Source organism: Bemisia tabaci, chromosome 2 (genome assembly GCF_918797505.1).
Source record: "Bemisia tabaci chromosome 2, PGI_BMITA_v3".
In the NCBI taxonomy this organism is placed as follows: Eukaryota; Metazoa; Arthropoda; class Insecta; order Hemiptera; family Aleyrodidae; genus Bemisia; species Bemisia tabaci.
In genome coordinates this window covers 56,696,020-56,716,783 of record NC_092794.1, presented here as the reverse complement: position 1 = coordinate 56,716,783, position 20,764 = coordinate 56,696,020, and the positions used below count along the sequence as shown (strand labels likewise).

Below are 20,764 nucleotides of genomic sequence, written 5' to 3'. Positions count from 1 at the left end.
CCACCCCCTTGACACCCCCCTCCGCCTCACCCGCCGTCCGTGCCAACGATGACCACCCTCCGTCCTCCTCGATGTGGGCCGCTCCACTACGACTCAATCGGCCTTCACCCTGAAACAGAAAACACATATTTCCGTTAACTTGACGAAGAGAAGTCAAGCATATTGTCATGTTCTGGACCAAAGAACGTAACTCGATTCCGAGGCTGCCAAATTTCTTTACATATTGCAAAATTTTAGACCATTGTTAAGCTGAATTTGCTTGCAATTTGGCAAATTGATTTTTTATTAAAAAAAAAAAAAAACCTGAACAGTTTTCGAGTAAAACACGGAAACCGAGAGTAAATTTTATGACATAAATATTAAGTTACGTTCTTTTGTCTAAATAATGAAAATATAGGGCCGAATGAACACCAAGGCACATTATGACCTAATTGAGATAAAAGCAAGATCAATTTTAAAAAAAACACAAAAAAAATTTGAAGATTTCAGACTTTTTTGACGTAAAAACGTGATTTTCGAGCGAATCTTCCCTTAAAAATGCACACAGTTTGCTGTATCTCTAGTGTGCAACAGACCCATTTTCAAGAATGAACCATAACTGGAAATAAATTTATTCACTCAGAGTTATTTTCAGAATTGTATAATTTGACTCCTTCCATACTGACCGTGTTCTACAAAAAATCTCTGAAACCACACCGTTGAAGAGCCATGATCGAAAGAGTATACGTCCCTTTTTTCTTCATCGCGTTTGTTTCCATTTGTCCTAAAGAGCCCCATTAAAAATGATAAACTGATAAACCACTCAGAGAGCGGTACAGACATGAAATATCCATCTATACACTTGAATATGTACTTTGAATATGTATATCTATGTACTTTCCACTGAAAGGCATAAGATAGCTATTCTCTAAACAGGCACTCTGTTTAACTCTGGGGACTCAGGAACTCTAGGTGTTAGCTGACCCGGCGTTTTCGAGGCCATCTTGCGGCCGCATGTAAACATGATGTATACGTGGGGCCCGGTGAATGCACGTGCCGTTCTGAAAGGGACTGCAAGTTGTAAGGTTGTTAGCGACTGCTTTGCATTTCGCCCCGGGCCGGAGCATGGCTTGGGCACTTCACCCCAAGAGCTTCCGTGCCAAGCTCCGAATGTTAGGCGCGGGGTTGTTAGTCCGTGAATTCAGACGGAAGAGCATTACTCCACCCCCCGTTGCCACTTCGGGTCCACTTTGAATTTCTGCACCGTTGTTTTGTGTGTACTCACGGAAAAAGAAACAAAGATATGGTCGAACCAACGGTGTACACAATTAAATCAGTTAACACGTCTCTCATTCGGGGAACCCCTATTGTTTACAAATAATTGTGACCGTTCATGAAAAAAAGGGACCTTCATTCATGGCGGCAAAATTTTGTCACCTTCTGGCCAAATTATCACGAGGGCTATGCGACGTTTAAAAATTTCCGCCGCCATTTTAATTTTTACTGAGAAAATGTTCAACGAAGCTGTCCGAAAATTTCACAGAATTTTCTTTGTGCTGCCGATAAAATTCGATCAAATTTTCAAACAGATTCAACCAACGATTTCCCTGCACAAAAATAAAATCGCAGCGAGAACTTTGAAACGTCGCATGGCGCTTGTGATACTTTGGCCGGAAGGTGACGATTTGTCGTCGGGTAGGGTTGAAAAGTTGGATTTTAAGATTGTTACGGACAGTGTCAGAGTCAGTGAGAGTTTAGAGGGTCGGGGAGCTCCCCTCTCACCATTGACTGGGAAATTGCCCCCAAAACACGTCATTTTGCGTGCTTTTCATGAATTTCATCCCGAAAGAGAGAGCAAGATCGCAGGCCCCTTTTAGGAATGAAGAACAGAATATAAAGAAACGATACTGGAGGGCCCTCGAGCGATAAGCCGCCTTCAATTACGAGCGTATGCAACATCATAGCCAGTACCAGTAGCTAACTCCCAAGTCTCTCGTCTAATGGCGTGTCACCAGCATTCAAGTGATTTAATGCATTCTGGACTACCTGAATTTTAACAGCCATTAATTAATAGGAGATCAATGTGTGATGTATTCAAAATCCAATGCGAGAATTGCGGAAGGGAGAAAATAAATAAAAACACAGAACAGCTGAACATCTGATGTAATGCTGATGGCGGGAAACGCTGAGGAGCACGCGTTGTGCGTAAGGCACGCCGAATCAAATGAAGGCGCCGGAACGAGATACGCATTTTTACAATCATTTAACTCGAAATACGCGAAAAATGCATTTCAAAATGCAAAATTATAATCTCTTAACCTCAGAATCGAAACACGCTCTTCTGCAGTTTCACCATCGATGTACTTACTTAGTTGCTGCTTGATATAAATACGTCTAATTATGCCGCGTGTTTATCATTGCCAAAAGGTGATTCTCTGCCTATGTAAACGGATTTCAGGCCACACAGCGGTTGTGAGTGGGAGGGGGAGACTAGTTTATGTGTAAGTGTTGACGAATTCAAAGGGTTACTTTGACGTATTTCTGTCAAACGGAACTATGTGCATTAAGACATGAGCCCTGAGACCCATAAGAATATGTGCATAACAGGGCTCACGCCATAATGCACATAGTTCCGTTTGACAGAAATACGTCCATTTACAGTCGTGGTCAACAGAATTGGCAACTCGCGAGCATTGCTTACAACGTTTACTACGTTACAGGATGCTTCAACCTGAGAGTAATTAAGTTTACCAGGAAATCCAAGACACAGGGAGGAAACCCTTTGCACCAACCTCTGGCCATGTCAATTCTCGTAACTTCCCTCCCGCCTCCCACCGTCCTTCAAAGATGGCGAATTAAAATGAAATCCTCATGTCACGGCGAAACCTCGATCTAGAGAGGTAATATAGTTATCTTAGGGTCGGGATCCCGTAATTTTTCCAAAAAATAACACAGAGCATCCGGTCTGTGGTGAAAAAATTTAATTTTTCGTAAATTTTGAGACACCGCACAGTAAATCGAGTCAGTGGGAGAGGTTGGTCAAAATTTGGAAACTTTAAAAGCTTATAACTCCGTTCGTACAAAACTTGAAGTTTTTAAAGTGGTTCCATTGGTTTCCTCCCAAAATTTTCATCTAAGCACACCCGTTAAGATTTAAAATTTGATGAGATAAACATCTAAAATTGCAATCTTAGTTGAAATTCCATGTCCGACCACTCTGATTAACTCGATCCACTGTGCACCGTAATAGAAACGTCAAACCTAAAGAATCAGTGGTTCTTCTTTTGAGATATTTTTTTTTTTTTTTTTTTTTTTTTTTTTTTTATCGCGTTCTTTTATAATAATGAATCAATTCAAGGCGACTTCAGTGTGCGAATCATGAGGATCTCCTGAGAAAAAAACCGATTGATAGCTCATATGACCAATGCTACCTCCATATCAGTGCCCCAGGGTCAAAAGGTATCTTTAACTTTATATTTTAGTCATTCCGAGAATTCAGATTTCGAGACTCCTACAGATGATGTAAGGCTCGCTAATTTGAAATTTAAGTCTCTGAGGACTGAAAATGAAAACATTCAGTGGTATTAATGGGGTCTTAAAGGTCTGAAAAGCAACGGTGGAGCCTCCGAGACCTAGCAATTTAAATATTCACAGATTTAAATGGAGCCTGGGAAAGAATGAGGAGATCATCCTCGGATGGAAACGAGATGACTTCCCCTTAATTCGAGCCCCAAAAAGATACGAGCCGGTAAGGTGATACTCTAAAGCAACAAAAAATTGAGTTCCGGGATTATCTAATTTTCGAAAATTTTCCGGTTGGGTAGATCCGGGAAATTAGAGGGGCCCGAAACCCGAACTGGCCAGAATGCCAGTTTGCCTATAACAAGTTCATTAAAACAATATATACTTTTACGCACAAAATGAAAAGCAACCACTCTTAAAATTGATTTAGCGAGTCAATTTTTTATAAAAATATGATTGGAAAATTTCTGCCGAAAATTAGGCTGAATTCAGCGCGTAACCAGCGGAAAATCAGTGAAATTTTCAATCGGAAATGTTCGACAGTTTCCTGGTAAGAATACAATTTGAGAGTGGAAACTCAGCTGAGCCGCAGTTACGTGCCTTCACTGAAAAGAAATATGGTAGATTTTACCATATTCTGACACAGTGATACGAGTATGGTAATAAACACCAGACTCTATCCCTGGTAAAAATTGGCGATAGGAGCTGCGTTTCAAAATACCATAGGAGTTCTTATAGCCGACTAAAGAAGGCTATTGAAAATCATATAGCTGGCTGTAGAAAGCTAAGCAAATCATAGATAGCCGGGCTATACGAAGCTATAAAAAAGTACACAGTCGGGCTATAGTTCCTATCGCCGGGCTTTACACTTAATTGCCATTGGCGATAAAAGACTATAAGAAATTGTGTAGAAATTCGCGTGCTTTGGAAATCATTAAGTTTGATACGGAACTACCTTAATATTTACAAAACACACATTATATTTTCCTTTAAAACATATTTTTTTTCATCAATTAAAATGAGAATTATCCATACAGAGTGTGCAAACATTTCAAAATCATGAGTTGAAAAACGCTGACTCCGCAAGATTAAATATTAGAGCCTAACACAAAGCGGAGCGGCGACGCACTGACGCCTACAAACCTAACAGGGATACTTCAAGCATTGCGCAACGCGTGAAGTATCCCTGTTAGGTTTGAAGGCGCCAATGCGTGTTTCGCGCTGGTTGCCCGCCTGCCGCACCGCAGCGTGCCACGGCGTCTGAAGCAACTATTTCACACCAGAGGTATTGCACAGTATCATAAGAAATTGAAGGCGCTCCAACGTATTAAGAATGGCAGTCATCCTTCAAAAGTACGGAACATTCCTCGCAAAATAAATCAAGATACTACGGCACAAAAAGAGAGCGGTGGTCCAAAAACTAAGTAAGTCATAGTATCCATATTTAGTAACGTTTAGCATAAACTTTATCGTCTGGCTGTTGCTTAGTCGCCATCGGCTATAAAAGGCTATAAGAAATTGTGTTGCCGGCTACAGAAGCTATTGGAAATCTTACAGCCGGCTTTAGGTCTATGGTATTTTGGAACACAGATTCTACTGCAAATTTTTACCAGGGATGCTAGTATTTACCATTTTATCGTAAAAACCAACAGAGTTCTGGTGAATACTACTGTAATTTTGTTTATTTTTACTAAATAGGATCACTGTGTAAAAAACCAAGTAGACTCATAGTAAATGCCACTATACTTTTTTGAGTGAATTTGTATGGAAACCAACAAATGTGGCTTCTCTCTGCTAAAAATAACACCACCGTCGGCAATGACTCTGGTTTCGCTTGTGCTGTTTCATCGTAACATGGCGGTTTCTCAACTTACTCAATCACCATAGACAGTGCTTTCCTTCATTACCCGTTCTCCACCTTAACCTCATCTCTCGAACCGTTCCTCTCCTCCCCCTCGGTGCTCATATTCAGAGCTTACCCAACCACCAAAACACAAGCAATCCTCAATCCGACGAAGAAGACAGACAAATGAATGCGTGCTGCGCAACGTTGCCAAATATCACCCGTGTATCAAATCAACTACTGAGAGAAAGTATTCGTTTTTTACCGTGCTGGCATCTCGGGTTGAAGATAAGAGAGAAAATTTTGCAATTTAATCGGGGCTGAAGATGTCGCGACAGTCATCGGGAAGACAATGGGTGCGAAATGAGGCAATTAATTTCTTATTTCTTATTGGGTTTGTGTAACAACGAGGTAACTCCGTCCCGCGATTCCCTGTTAATTAACTCGGCTCATTCTTTCCGCATCAAACCGACATCTCACCAATCATCACACATCACCGGCTCCGACGTTTTACCGCTCGCTATTACTGTTTCTTGCGAGGGCTCCACCGCAGATAATATGTTTTAGAAATCCTGCACAGCTATCTTCTCGATAGTGAAAAAGGCATGTTTGGAGTCAAGGCTCTAAGCCAATTTATTGTGCAATTTTTTTCAAGCCAACCTATAACTTAATAAATTTTAAAAAAAGCTTTCTCAGCAAAGTGCCCCCCCCCCCCCCCCGACATTCATCATGTATTACTAGGCGAATTTTATGATCAACACGTTGCACATCAGTCATCGGGTAAATAAGAGCGATAATCTCCGAACTTGAGCGCTCTCCTTGACCCTTCCCCTCCCCACAAGTGGAAAAATGACTACTCAATTCTGCCGTTTTTGCAATTCTGCAATGAAATTCTGCTAAGGAAGAACGCCGTATGAGCCTTCAGACGTTGCCATATTTCCTTCAATGAGACATAATTTCACTCGAAAAATTTTGCATCTTTTTTTCAAATTTTTAAGACTTTTGTTTGCAATTTAATCTAAAATATCTGAAAATGAGAAGCAAAAAACGCATAACTTTCCTTGAAAAGACATGTTATATTGGGAGAAATTTGGCAACTCTCGAATGTTCACACGACGTTTATCCCTAACAAGGTAAAATTGGAAACGTAGGGGTTGGGTAGGTTTTTTAAAACATTGTTGGCATTGATTTATCCCAAAAATTTGTAAAGCACTCCTCTTTACTTTGATATTTATCATTCCATTCTAAGTTTTTGTATGGACGGGGTCCTTTTTTCATGGACGGTTTCCGCGTTCATTGCCCTTTCGTAGTCTCGTAGAATGACTTTGATCAACAAAGTTTAATCTTGCAATGTAATTACTTTCCGCCCACGTCATGTGACAATTCATCGATAGATTCTGTACAGCATGCGTGCTAAGCGAATTTTAAGCGTCTTAGGCCGGTTACGTGGAATGGATTCCGCAACTCCTCGAGTCGTAATCTTTGTTTGTCTATAATCCATGATTTTGAGTGACTTCCGAGCACAAATATTGCAGTGGTGACATTGACCTACTCGAGTGGGGTTTATTAACGCACTTGCTCTTAATTACTCTTAACGCAGCGCCCGATTTTAAGTACCATTGCACTAATCTCTCAAAAAATGGATTCTTAAGTAATGAAATAGATTTAGTTAAATCGACAGGAGTCAAGTTCTTTTTTTTTAGAAATAAGGGAGTTTGCTTGTTTGTAGGTTAATAAAGTTCAAAAAAGTATCACCATATGAAGTTGGTTCGGAACCAACTCCATTGACTCCTCTGCCTAAATTGCCTTTTACCGATAGGAAACGTGAGAGAAAGCCAATCGACGTATACTTTGTCCCTCAATTTGATTGATAGGTCTTTTTTATACAGAAGAGGGGACCACAGTCATTAACAACTTTAAATAAATCACAAAGATCGTTGTAAGTAATTGATTTTCTCGTCAAGCATGGATAAACAGAACTCTTCCAGTCATTTTAAAACATCTGCATGAATCATATCGGTCAACTATTCATTTGTTCGGATGGAGCTTAAAATGGCCTAGTTGGTCAGAAATGGATCTTGCGATGAAACTTTTAGAACAAGGTTTATTCCACATGACCAGAGGCAAAGTCGGAATTCAGTTAGAGATGCCCAACAGCTTTTTTGTACAATTTACCACACTGAAAAAAAATTCTCGGCGTTTTTACCACGGTCCGTTGGTACCTTTACCATCTCACTTTTTTTACCAATTATTGGTAATTTTACCGAGACAGACTGGTAAACTTACCTAAAAACCGGTATTTTTACTGTTTTTTCAGGTAAGAATACCATTTTTATTGGTAGTCAATCCTCGGTAACTTTGCCATTTTATCTTGGTAATTCTACCACAGTCGATATAAAATATTGGCGTTTTTACCAAGGTCCAGTAAAATTACCGAGAAAGCTCAATAATTTTACTGAGATTTCTTGGTAAAATTACGAATTCCATAAATGGTAATTTTACGAAGAAAAAACTGGGATCAAATAGAACCCTGAATTCTTGGTAATTTTACCCTTTTCTTAGTAAATACACCGAGATTTTTTTTTCAGTGCAGTGAAAATTTTGCAACTTGCAAATTTAGTTAAAGGTTTTTTTGACCGGAAAACGACGTTTTGTACCGGAAATGTCCCTTTTCCTGCAGCGTCCAAACTCCCGGACCCCTATTTTAACCCGAGGAATTTGAATAGGTGACGGAAGCGGTAAGAGAATGGGTGAGGGCCAAAGAGTGGCGGGATGGGACCGAGGACCAATGCTGGGGATCTGCATTAAAATGGTGATGTCACGATGTTTCGCAAACGAAAGTGAAATCGGTGGAAACGGAAGGCGAGCGTCGCACTGCCATCCGTTGTGTCCGCAGAACATAATGTAAGCGCCGCCGCACACTGGATCCAGTCAATCGGAGAAGTCGGACAAAATTTGGAAACTTTAAACGCTCATAACTCCGTTTATACAAGACTTTGAAGGTCTAAAAGTGGCTCCATTGGTTTCATTGTGAAATTTTCTTCGTAGAGCATCCCTTAAAATTTAAAATATGACAAATTAAACATCAGAATATGCAGTTTTAGTTAAACAAATCCATGTTCATAACCTCTCTAATTGACGCGATCCACTGTGCGACGCGGCGCCGCGATGCTGTCATGTCGAGGCGCGGCAGCAGCTGCCGCCGGCGCGTCCTCAGTAACGACCCGCACCGGTCTACCCAAGAGAGCAGTATGTCCCCAAATTGGCCTTATACTGTCTGAGCGGAAATTGATTGAAGAATAAGATAAGACAAAACTCAAGAAGAGTACGTCAGAAACGTCAAAATTCCACTTTTTAACGCTCAGTGTACTGTGTGCTTCACATTACACACGTTAAAATTTGTCAAGTCTCAAACTAATTGGACTACATTTTGCAATTTGGAACTATAAATTCTAGTCCGTATTAAAAACAACGTATGTGCCATTAGTTTCCCTATGCACATAGGTGTTTTTTCCAGAAGAGCCAGAATTTATAGTTCCACATTGCAAAATGCGATCCAATTGTAAGCCCCTGGCAACCGTTGTTCAAGACCATCAAATTCGGGTCGCCTTGCCGGGAACCAAACCCGAGACAGATCATAAAGCCAGCACCAGAACCACCACACTACTGGAAGCCGTAAAAGACAACGAGAGGCAACTCGTCGTTTTCCATCACTGAAAAAAAGGATCACAATCTCAAGTATAATTCCAGCTGATTTTGGCGCCAACCATAAGAGTAGTTGCACCAGCTAGAAGCGTAAAGGCACCCGCCAACGGTATAGTTAATCCAACCACACTTTTAGCCGACTTAACTGTACCTCTGAATTGTACAACTACTCTGAATATGTGGCGCCAAAATCAGCTATGAGTATAGTTATGATTGTGATATTTTTTTTCCGTGAGACGAAGGAACGTAACTCTATTCTAAGGTTGCAAAATTGACTCATGCAATCCGATTTTTTTCCAACATTGTACCTGAGCAATTGTTGAAAAAAAAAGTTCTTATTTTTAAACGAGATCAAAGAAAAAAGCGGAGAAATTTTCAGTTAGAAATGTCCCAGATTCGTCGGGTTAAAATGCAATTTGCGAAGGGAAATTTGGCAACATTGAAATTTAGTTAATTCTTTTCGTGAGAAGAACTACAAATTGACGGGCTCGAAGACGTTGAGCACACAGGTAAAGTCTAAAATCTATCCATGATTGCACATTTCGTGTGGATGTCATGCATTATCAAATTTCCTGATTCCGCCGGGAACCGCCGATTCGAGAGAGATAGAGTGACAAAAGGAGAGAAAAGAGGCCGAAAAACTTAACCCAGATCGAATAGCCCAAACTAATTCGAAGTTGATTCTGTGAAGACCTAATGGGGTTTCGAACTTTCGAACATACTCTCCCTATGCACATGGGTTCACTTGCAGACATCAGGTAAACACAGTAGTACATGAAAGTACTTCAACTGAAACTATTGCACTATCTAGCTCAAAAAAACAAAAACTAATATAAAACGAATCTACTCTACTGTGATCAATAGTAAAGTTCCGATATGTTCCGAATGTTTGTTATGACTGTGACGTAACACAGAGACAGTCCGTGGACGAAGCGGTGTGTGCACAACCCGCCGGGCACCAGCTCGGCCAATGACTGTTATGACCTTAGCCTTCACCACCGAATTGCACACAACTGCGCTATTTTTGTTCAATGAGTGTGTCATCTTGGGTAAAATTTTGCGTGACCAACGATGTTGCTACTGTTTTTTTTTTTTTTTTTTTTTTATTTTTTTTTTTATCCTTCTGGAACGAACCCCCAGTCTCAAAAAAAGCTCTCGATCTCAATACGCAAATTGGACAACCGCACGTATCTCCGTTTGCAACGTTGCATACTTCCTTTCATATTTCACTATTTCTTGGAAAAACTAGCTGATGTAATGTCTAGAAAATTTCCTTGAATCTTGTATTTTGTCAGCAGAATAATCCAGAAAAATTTCAAGCTAGGTATATAGTTGATTAGTTGACCTATTTCTCCTCGAAAAAATAAAAGTGTAGCAGAAATTTTGAAACACTGTAATGGAGATACGTGGTTTTGCACTTTGGCGATCGATTTGCTTCCTAAAATTTTATCCAGCCGCATATTCAATATTTTCTCACAATTTATGGGATCATACGGGAGGGGGGTCCCAGGGGGGGGGAGCGTTTGAACGTATGGATGATGTCAAATCTCTGACAAAACGAAAATTTTCTGGCAAACTTTTGAATTTTTTATTCAAATATTTCGGGTAATTTTACTCCCGATGTACCCTCATGTACCCAAAAATGTCGAGGGATGATACAGATAACATTCCTAAAACATAAATGTGTATATGGAGAGACTTGGTGACATTTGAATGATGATACGGTGTTTTTTCTTAACACGTCAGTATGTAGGTAGAGCTCATTTGCCATCCGGTCGGAATTCAACAATTTGAAAGTCAAATGACGGTCACTTTGCAGCCTCGATGCATGGTTGCTTTGCAAAGGGAAAAGAAAGTGATGATGGTGTGTGGTTGGGAACCTTTGGTGCCAAATAAACGTCAAAACTTTTTATTTCCAAGGATCAACTTGAGAAGGAACATAAATTCATCATTTGGAAAGCACCCATGTGCTCGCATGGCAGCGAAGAGGACCCTCAGGTCATTCGCGGAGGGGAGGTGTGAATATTTTATGCTAAGGTGAAAAAAGTAAATATAAACTCGAATGTTGCGCCACCCTTCCGCAATTAATGAGTTCTTCAAAGTATTAGGGGCTTTTGTCGGGCGATGAAATCACTAGCATATTGAATAGACATCACATAAATTTTAAGTGATTATATTTTTAAAATTAGTTTACATTATTTGTTAATCCTATTTTTGATCGTGTATGGATTTGGACCTTTTCGCGCGAGACTTCGTTTAATTTTGAAAAAAATCGATTTTGGGAAGGGATTTTCACGAGGAACCCATCTGTCTACCTGACACGAGGATTTTGAATGATTAAGGTAAGAATTTGCGATAAAATAAGACTCAAATACCTGTAATCATTGTTCCACACACTCACGAAAGCTTGTCAGTATGACCTTAAACTTGGGCACAGATTTGACTGTTTTCCTCAATTTTTCACTCAAGGATAGAGGTCCTGCTGGGACTTAGAATTGAGAAAAAACCAAAAACACCATTTGGGCCAAGCAGTTGACTAAAAAATCAAATATTCTTTTTCTATTTTAGTGGCAGCCAGATTATTTTAAAAAAAGATAACACGCACAACGCACTCACAGATTCCGCGGTTTTAGATATTCCTGTTTTTTTTTTTTGTATCTATTAATTATGAACAAAAATAGTTAATAAACAGGTTTCAATCCGAACTTATTACAATTTGAATAAGAACAATTTGTCATCAAAAATATTTTATTTTCTTTATTAAGTTCTGCTGTACACGCGTGTAAATTATATCTAACATGTGCTTGTTATAAAGTTAATATGCGTTATTTGATCCGAATTATTTTTAATAGAATTGAATATCTTCAATAATTTGAGTTTTTTACTAACTAAAACACACTATCGCACGACACCATGATTAAAAAGTTTTTATTCAGCCATGCACTAAATCAATTATCGTCCCGATCCCATTGCAAATGACGCAAAACTTATACATATACGATAAATATACAATACTATGTGCTATGTGCTATTACATACACCTTTTTGGAGATGAGATTAAAAATAATTGAGGGAAAAAGATATAGACACATGCTTTCATGGGAAAAATCTTTAAGAAAGGAAAAGAAAATATGACAAATGGGGAGACGATAAAAAGAAACTACGCAAGTGCCTAGTTACGCGGAAAGTCACATCCAGTGAAAAAGCAATGATGGGTTGCATAAAAATCTGCCGCCTCCTTCAATGCGCGTTATCTCTAAAGTTCATCAAAAAAATGTAGAGGTCTGAAAATTACTTTAATAGCGTGAAGTGCACTGAAATTGATGTAGTTTCCGATTTGACTCGGGTAAATTTCGGTTTATGCCGGAGGGGTAGGTTTGAATCTACGAGTAGGTACGGAAAACTTGAATTATGATGGAGTCTTGCAAAACGTACCAATACTTAAAGAAAAATGCACTACTTGAAGATTTACTTCAGAAAATATTTAAAAATGGTTGTAAATCTAATAATTTTTTTACACATTTTTTAGGAGTTTTTGAAAAGTGCTTTCTAACGGTGTTATACTTGAAATTTGAATGGGTTAACATATCCTAGGAGTGCTCAATTTCTTACCCTCGCTGAAAAAAAAAAAATCTTAAATTTGCCGCCAAGAAGTATTTTTTCTTATATTGTGAATCTTGCTGCTTAATATAAATCACTTTTTAGCTTAACCCAAGCATTGTTTTGATTCTATCAAGAAAAATTCAGCTTAAAGCAAGATAAAAATAATTATTTGCGGCAAATACAAGAATCATCATGCTTGAGCCAGGCACATTTTTTTCTTCAGTGTGTCAGAGGGTGTAATTTTTCATATTTTTCAAGGGGGTTAAAAAAAGGCGGGCACTAACCTGGTGTACGGACGCGGCTACGAAGAGGAAACAGTGGAAAGAAGTGAAAAGGAAATTCATGGTGCTGTCAAGTGGTTCCGACTCGGAGGCAGTGAGGTGAAGAGGTGCATGCACTAGCAGGCAATCTGTGGGCTCATCACAGGCGGCATATTTTTATTTCCACTAAAACGAGGTCCATCACTGAAGAAGGTCTCGGAACTTGGATAGTGACCTTGAGATGGTTGCATCACTCCGCCGGACGCGGCACGCGCCGCCGCCGCCGCCCGCCCGCCGCACTCACACTCAGCCAAACTGCGTCGTCTCTACACACACAGAGCCACGAAAAATTCAAAATTTGACGCAGATACACCGTGTTCAATTTTGCTGTAGTGCATGCTTGGGAAATTCAAGCATACGAAGTAAAAAAAAATTGCAAAATTTTAATTTGGAGGGTTAAAATGTTGGAGGGGATGGGGGACGGGGGTTGGGACGTTGGGTTTGGATGGGGTTTGAAGGGTTGGGATTAAGGGGTTTTTAATTTTTATTGGGGGTCCTCCGCACCAATTTATTGAAAATTGTCGAATTATGACTAAAACTGAAAAAGAAATGTACTCGTAAGGTTCCATTAATAAATTTTGTAATTTGCCTCCTACCATATGACATGATCTGTCTTCAAAAAAAAAATATTTAGGTTACACTGGTGAAAAAAAGGAAAATTGAAATTACATGGGTTTGGGTGAGGAACTCGCCTTCCAAAATTGTGATGATTTTAAGGAGATGGGCAGAGACTGAGAAAAGTGGATTATTTCAAGGGTCTTAATTATTAAGAACGTAATAATTTGTCTCTCTTCACACTAACTGTGTCCTTCAAAAATATTCTGTCGTTACAGCATTTAAATGCTATGACAAAAATGTACAAGTAGGACTCGAGAGTGTGAAAAAAAGTTAGGATCAGAAGAGCACTTATCCATGCTTCCTTCTTGAAAATTCACAGAATAATATCGATTTTGACTTTTGAGATTTTCAGGTTTAGTTAGCCTGGTTCTTAACTGCAATTTAAATTTCAGCTCAAAAATACAGTACGCCCAAAAAAACAGTATATTGTGAACTCACAGTAATGATTAAAATAAAATGCGTACCATGGAAATAAATAATATCGAGAAACATCAATTAAAGACCGATAAAAACTATAGTACATCTATCGTCAACTTGGAAAAGAGACATAGCTAACTCGTGAAATACACGAGGCAGATATTTTGAGACGAATTCAGGATTGGGAATGTGATTACTTATTGAAATCCCGAGAAGTAAAAATCCGCGAAAAAAAGCTTTTCACCGTCTTAAACTTATTATGGACCTATCAATGGCCGGAATGTGGGTCATAAGGCAAAATATCAAAGAAACCATCGAGTTATGTGTTTCTTCTCACAGAACAGAGCACTTTACCCAGAGCACAGATCAATTTGGGCAACACTAATTCAATTTCTAAGTGGAATACTGGATAACATACTTAATTTTAATCAAATTGGGCGAAAATCATATAACTGACGTCGTTGGTAAATTTTTCATTTACCTATTAATGTTATTTACCAATACTTAATCCTCTCTCGAAGTGGCTTACCAAAATTTCCACTGTATGAACAGTCTTTTACTGAAAATTTTGCGGAGGAATCATGCAAAAAAGTATTTTAACTCGTACCCTGTCTAATGCCCCATTGCGTTAAAATCAGGCCCAAATTTAACTGGCTTACCTATGGTTAATCCGACCGACTTTTTTTTAAAAAAAAAAAAAAACTGCACGGTTAATTTAGGTAACTTAAGGTGACAAATTCATGGCTGCGAAAGGTTAGCCATCACGCGGCGTGGGAAAATCTCCCGGAAACGTGGAAACCGGTTTCCTGGCGGCGGCATGGCAACAGCGGCAAAATTGCAAGCTATGCACAAGCTGCACGGGCGCGGTGGGCGGGGGATTTTTGGTCACCCTGGCCTAGTCCGGGAATGTGTATCACTATGCTAAGGACTCGTTATCACAGGTCGCGGTTCGAGGGTCGCGGCGACGCGGCGCAGACGACCAAAACAAACGGCGTGTACGGCTGGACTAGTGGTGATGGATGATTCACGGAAGGAGGAACCTGGGGCCCCCCGAGGACCGGCGGGCGGGCCCCGATGGGCCCGGGTCCCAAGCGCGGTGCCCGGGCCCCGGGTGGGTCATGTGTCGCTACCGCCACCGCCGCGCCCAAAGGACTTTCTCCTCTCCTGCTCTGCCGTGATAGTCAAGAGAGCAGTAAGTACATGTCTGTATGAGCCATGATTAGCACATGTTCAATGCGTCTCGAGGTTCATCCCAGCATGCACTTAATGCTCTTTTCGCTATCGCGACAGTGCTTGAGTGCTGTGCCGTGGCTCGGTGGGCCCTCGACCCAGGCTCCTGGCTCCGGCGGCATCTCTTCAAAGCTCCCACCGAAAAAGTATAACGTAATTGTAAGCTATTTTTAAAAGAGACTTGCAAGTCACCTTTTAACGAATATATTTTAGAGACCCCGTACTTCTATCGATCCGTAGTGTGAACGTTACTTCCGGAAGTCAACTGTCAGATTTTCCCTAGCTATGATCACAAATGAGGGGCTTGGAGGACAAGGCGCACAAGTGCAGTTTTTGAAAAAATTGAGGTACTAATGATTTCAAGTAAAACTAGGCTCAATGCATATTGTGTGAAAAATTCGCTCCCAAATTCTACTTTTCAAGCACTAAAAAGTCAGTTTGAACTTCCTTTCCTCCGTAAGGCTCCATGTAACTTTGAAACTTCAAGAACGTATTTCTGGGAATAGCAAAAACTGCGCTTCAAATATTATTTTTCGACTTTAATTTTTGACGGGAAAAAATTTACGACTGATAAGATTCAAAATGCTCCTTTCTGAGTTTCTGTTTAACTTACAATTAGTCCAATTGTTCAGATCACCGGTATTCTAGATAATGCATTTTTTCATACTTAAAGTTCAAATGGAAATTGGTACCTAAAGCTTATTTTGTAAAGTGATTTTCATGAGGGCTCATTGCTGGGCGTCTGGAAGGAACATAATCCACTTTTTCCCAGTTGGAAGCGTTTTACCGCTCTTCAGAGTAAAACGCCGCGTCTTCAGGATGTTGTTGCCAAATTGTGTGATAAAATCCGCATGTGCAACATTGAGTATTACTGGCAAATAAGCTGATTCTCTGTGCAATCTCTCGACCGTAAGAAACAGAGCCCTTTTTGTTGGTAGATGGTGATCGTCCGTTTTTTGAGTTAGGCATCCTACAATAAATTACGCTGTCCATTTTTTTCACCCTGAACAAAATAATTATTCTAATATTTTTTCCCGCACATTTTAAGAATGGGCTTAATTTATCCAAACCAATCATTCAATCGTTGCGATTCAAAATCACGCACCAATAACGTATTAGGCATTTAAATGGTAAGCCAACTTTGAAATTTTCTTCTTTTTTTCAATTTTTATCGGTTTGTCTATTCGCTGTCTGCAAACTTTGTTCATCTGTTTCCTTCACTCGTGTTGAGACGTTTTATCCAATTCCCGGGAATATAACAAAGAACCAGTGGATTGGCGTGCTTTGCGATCTATCGATATCTCGCCATTTGAAGCTATGGTAAAGAATCGATTACTAAGGTGTTCGCTGAGAACACCCTAATAATCGATCTTTTTTCATAGGTTTCAGTGGCGTATCAATCGATGTATCGCAAAGCACCCCACGCCACTGCAAAGCACCCAAGTGTTCGATGAAGCGCCCAAGCGTTCGATTAAATGATCAGATTGGTAGAAAAATTAGTGGCTGTATTTTTATTACTTGCTTCGTAGTTTGCCAAACCGCAGACTTGACTATTTATCAAATGGTAGAACTATATTACATAGGTCCGCGTTTAGAAGAACGGAACCAAGCCACACCAACTATTGTCAAATTTAACTGGGCAATTTAATTTTTTACAATAGAACGTTTGTGCGAATTCCTTTGACAATTTTAAGGAATTTGCCTCGAACTTTTCAGAAAATTCACTAAAATTTGCACAAAAATTCGCACAACCGTTTTCATATTTAAAAAATAAATTGCCCGATTTAATTTAGCAATAGCTGATGTGGCTTGGTTCCTGTCTGCTTACTTAACGCGGTCCAAATCAGTCTGGTAGATTCTAGAGTCCCTTTATAGAGAAAGTTGAGACAACGCAGCTTATGGATGTCACAAATGGGAATATAGATTACACAAATCGGACGTTTTTTGTAATCTTCATGATCAACCCATCCAAATTCCTATCTCCGCTCCCTCTCTCATTCCATTTGTTCCTAGCCCCCCCCCCCCCCCCCGCCCAATACCCCAGTCCATTCCAGTTTATGACCTTTCCAATTGGTGAAAATGTAATCTCCATTCGTTTGAGACACTGTGAAGGCCTAAAATACAGGAATCAATCAGAATTGGATTCGCATTGTCTAGACTCTCAGTATAAAGGGACTCTAGTAGATTCTAGAGAAAAACAAAACAAATAAATTGCTACCCTAGCATTCGGCAACAGGGTTGAGTAAACTCTTTGATGTGGGTCGCCGTGTCAAAGGCACTTGAATGATTAGTTTCGTTTATTGGGTGTCTGGACTTGAACCGATGCAATAACCTGAGCGAGACCGGAGACCGCCCTTCGTCCATCGATTGAGCCACCGGCGGCACATGGATGGACTTACGATCGGGAAGCTCCCGAGAAAGTGATTGTCCGCTCAGTTTCCTTGAGGATTTAAAAGTAAAATGTCCAGACCATCCCGAAATCCACTGCACAGTCTTGAAAATGAAAACTTGTCTGGACTTGGTGAAAAACTTTTACTTGGTTCCAACGGAGCTCCCATAACATAGAAGTAATAGAACAATTCGATTCGACTGCGCTGCGGCGAATGGCGAGTGGCACCGAAGGAAAATAGTGGGTGAGGGTAAAGTAAGTGCAAGGGGACACAGAGACAAAGAGAGATCCTCCCATGCAAAGGCAAAACACACTCCATTGGTATATTGTCAATGGAGGAAGCCTTTACCTTCGAGACTCCAACATTCAACTGTTGATAAACGTACTAGGTGGATATTGAGCATCGTGTTGTGTATTTCGTTTGACAAACATAACGAAGTTTGGTAAACTTTTTTTTCTCATTACGCCATTCGAAGCTCATTGTCCACCTGGTAGGTAAGATGACTGTTGCTCCCTTATAGTCGTTTAAAGAAGTGTTGAATCCCAAAAAAGAATGCTTCCACCTGTCGCCAAGAGGTCAGTGGAGATTCTCTTGTCTCTGGATCGCCCACTGTTTCTCATTGGTGGTGGAGGCTTTAACTTTCGGGCTCCAACATTCAACTTTTAACCCCTCGTTAGGTTAGGTGGAGGGGGTTTTCCAGCAGCTGAGCCGAAGCACCGAGATCAAGGTTGCCAAATCTTCATACCGCAGAAAAACGGTAACGTTTTGATTGCGATTTGACTCACATCGAATTTCGTTTTTCCGCAAGTCGGAGGCTTGAATTCGTGCATCGAAAGCTTTCAATACATAGTTTAATTATTGGACTACATGTTGCAATGAGGAACCACAATTTCTAGTTCAATTTAGAAACAAACAACGTATCTGCTATACTCGTCCCCCGATGCAAACGAATGTTTTTAAGGATTACATAGACATTTTAGTTCCTAATTGCAAAATGTAGTCTAATTCATGGTTGATTTTAGTACCTTTTATATCGCGAATCGTGTTTTACGTGATATTTTGATGAGGAGACATTCATACGAATACTTAAATTAGCACCCTATGTCGTCATCCATTACATTATTTGAATTTTTAACGGGATTTCTCTCTAAGTATGTTGCCTCTGCACTGGAACTCTATCGACGAAACCGTGGAAAAATACAATGATTGACTGCGCAAGGGCGGGGAAAGATTCGGGGGTTGAAAATGGACAAGAGCACAGGATCCGAGAGTGGAGTCGGAGTAAGACCCAAGCACGGAATTAAATCCCACCTACCCTCATTACGCTGCGCTCGATTTTAATATCGCCGAGCTTCATCCAACTTCAACTCGTTTCATTAACGCCCTCCCCGCCCCCGCTTCCCTCCGAAACCAAGTCGCTCAGCGTTCTTCATCACGCCTTTTTTATTCGAGACTCTATTTCCCGACCAGAGGGGGAGTTTTGGGGGGGGGGGGTGGGGGACGGAGCGATAGGACCCCGATTGCGCTGCGGATCGGCGTGCGCGGAAATTCGGTCACAAAGTGTAAAAGGGTTTTATGCAAAATAAGCCAAACCCGGATTTTGAACAAACTTCGCCGTCTGGTTAACAACAATCAGAGACAAAATCTTGGGCACCGCGCGCACCAGCTATGCAAGCAATGTAAGCGCCGGGGGTGGTGGTGTCGGTGGGGAGGGGGATGAAAGTTACTTTCGAGGATTCGGAATTTTCTTGGGCAGCGGCAATCGTCTCCACCTAACGATGACTGATGAATTCGCGTTGAGCTCCTTTCCGACGAAGTTGGTTAAACTGCTGGGCTTTGTTCATTGGAGGGATTGCTCGAGACGTTACGCATTGGTCGTCATTAGGAGAGCCACCGTTCAAAGCAAAAATTCCTTTCAAGGATGAGGCGTTTTTTTTCTCAGAAAAACCTATAGTCGTGATAGTGTTTTAGTTTTGTGTACTTGTGACTGCCCATAGAAAATGCGGCCCTGGTCCTCAAAACGTGAAATTGAAATATTGCCACAGTGTACAAGAAAGATTGAAAAATATTCACAAAAGAGGGATATCAATAAAGACCGTTATTGGGCCGACCCTTGGTAAATTTCCTCAATTCTACAATTTTTTGCTCTTTGAAGATCTATAATTTACGGACTGCATCCTGATTTGGTCTCTTTTTGGGTGTATAATACCGGCCTCAACATGGGGTTGAACGCCGATTTTGGCGGAAAATGCTGGTTTGCGGCTTTTTGGTCGAATAACTATAAAAATCCGTATTTTTCGCCAAAATCAGCCCTCAAACTCACATGTCAACGCCTTCATTTAACCCAAAAAGAGACCGGAAATGGCCACGTCATGATGCAGTCTGTAAAATGTAGACCTTTAATGCGCAAAAAATCAGAGTTGAGGACATTTGCCTGGGGTGGGTCCAAAAACTACCCTCATCGAAACTCTTCCTTTCAAACCAGACCAAATTTGTGGCATCGATTGAAGTTTACAAGCTTAAATATGGCTTAGTCAATTACGATCATGAATTAACTTTACAGTCTAATGGTATTGTATGAAGTTGTCGATCGAGATAATTTGAAAGAAGAACGAATTCCATAATTAACGGAATTGGTAGAGTGCTCATCGAATCTCCTTGATTGGCGAGTGACATGGCGAGGTACGGCTTTTTCCAATTAGTTCATTCGACAGAGGCGCGATAATAGTAAAATTATCAACCGGCGCCAGGATACAACTATTCGTGTTCGAAGACTGTCCGTGTTGCATATGCGAAAAAATGAAGGCGAACTAAGGGCAGACAGTTGAAACTTCATTGACTCCTTTCCAAATATGAAATAACCTTGATCGAGAGATACCGTTGTTACTAGGTAGGACATACATTGCTGCTGCACCTCCACAGAGAGTATATAAGTGCACATTAATCTTTGAGGAAATGGATCAAGTCATGTCTGAGCAGAAAATAAGTCTTCCGTCGTTCGTAAAATTGCCGAAAATCCTCCAAAAAACTTGGAGAAATTATTTGAATAGAAGGGTACGATTGAAATCTGTTTACATACATACAAGTCGCTTTACAGCACTCCCTCGCGCTCTACGACTCCTAACCTCCACTGCTCT

General features: G+C 40.4%; 1 long non-coding RNA gene across 1 annotated transcript; it reads right to left on the bottom strand.

The window, feature by feature from the left end:
- Window positions 1–5: 5 nt before the first annotated feature.
- LOC140223952 (uncharacterized) lies at window positions 6–15,351 on the bottom strand. Its single transcript, XR_011899207.1, has 3 exons — window positions 14,667–15,351; window positions 12,937–13,238; window positions 6–109 (listed from the first exon to the last, which is right to left on the bottom strand). It is a non-coding gene; the product is annotated as an uncharacterized lncRNA (long non-coding RNA).
- Between the last annotated feature and the right edge of the window lie 5,413 nt (window positions 15,352–20,764).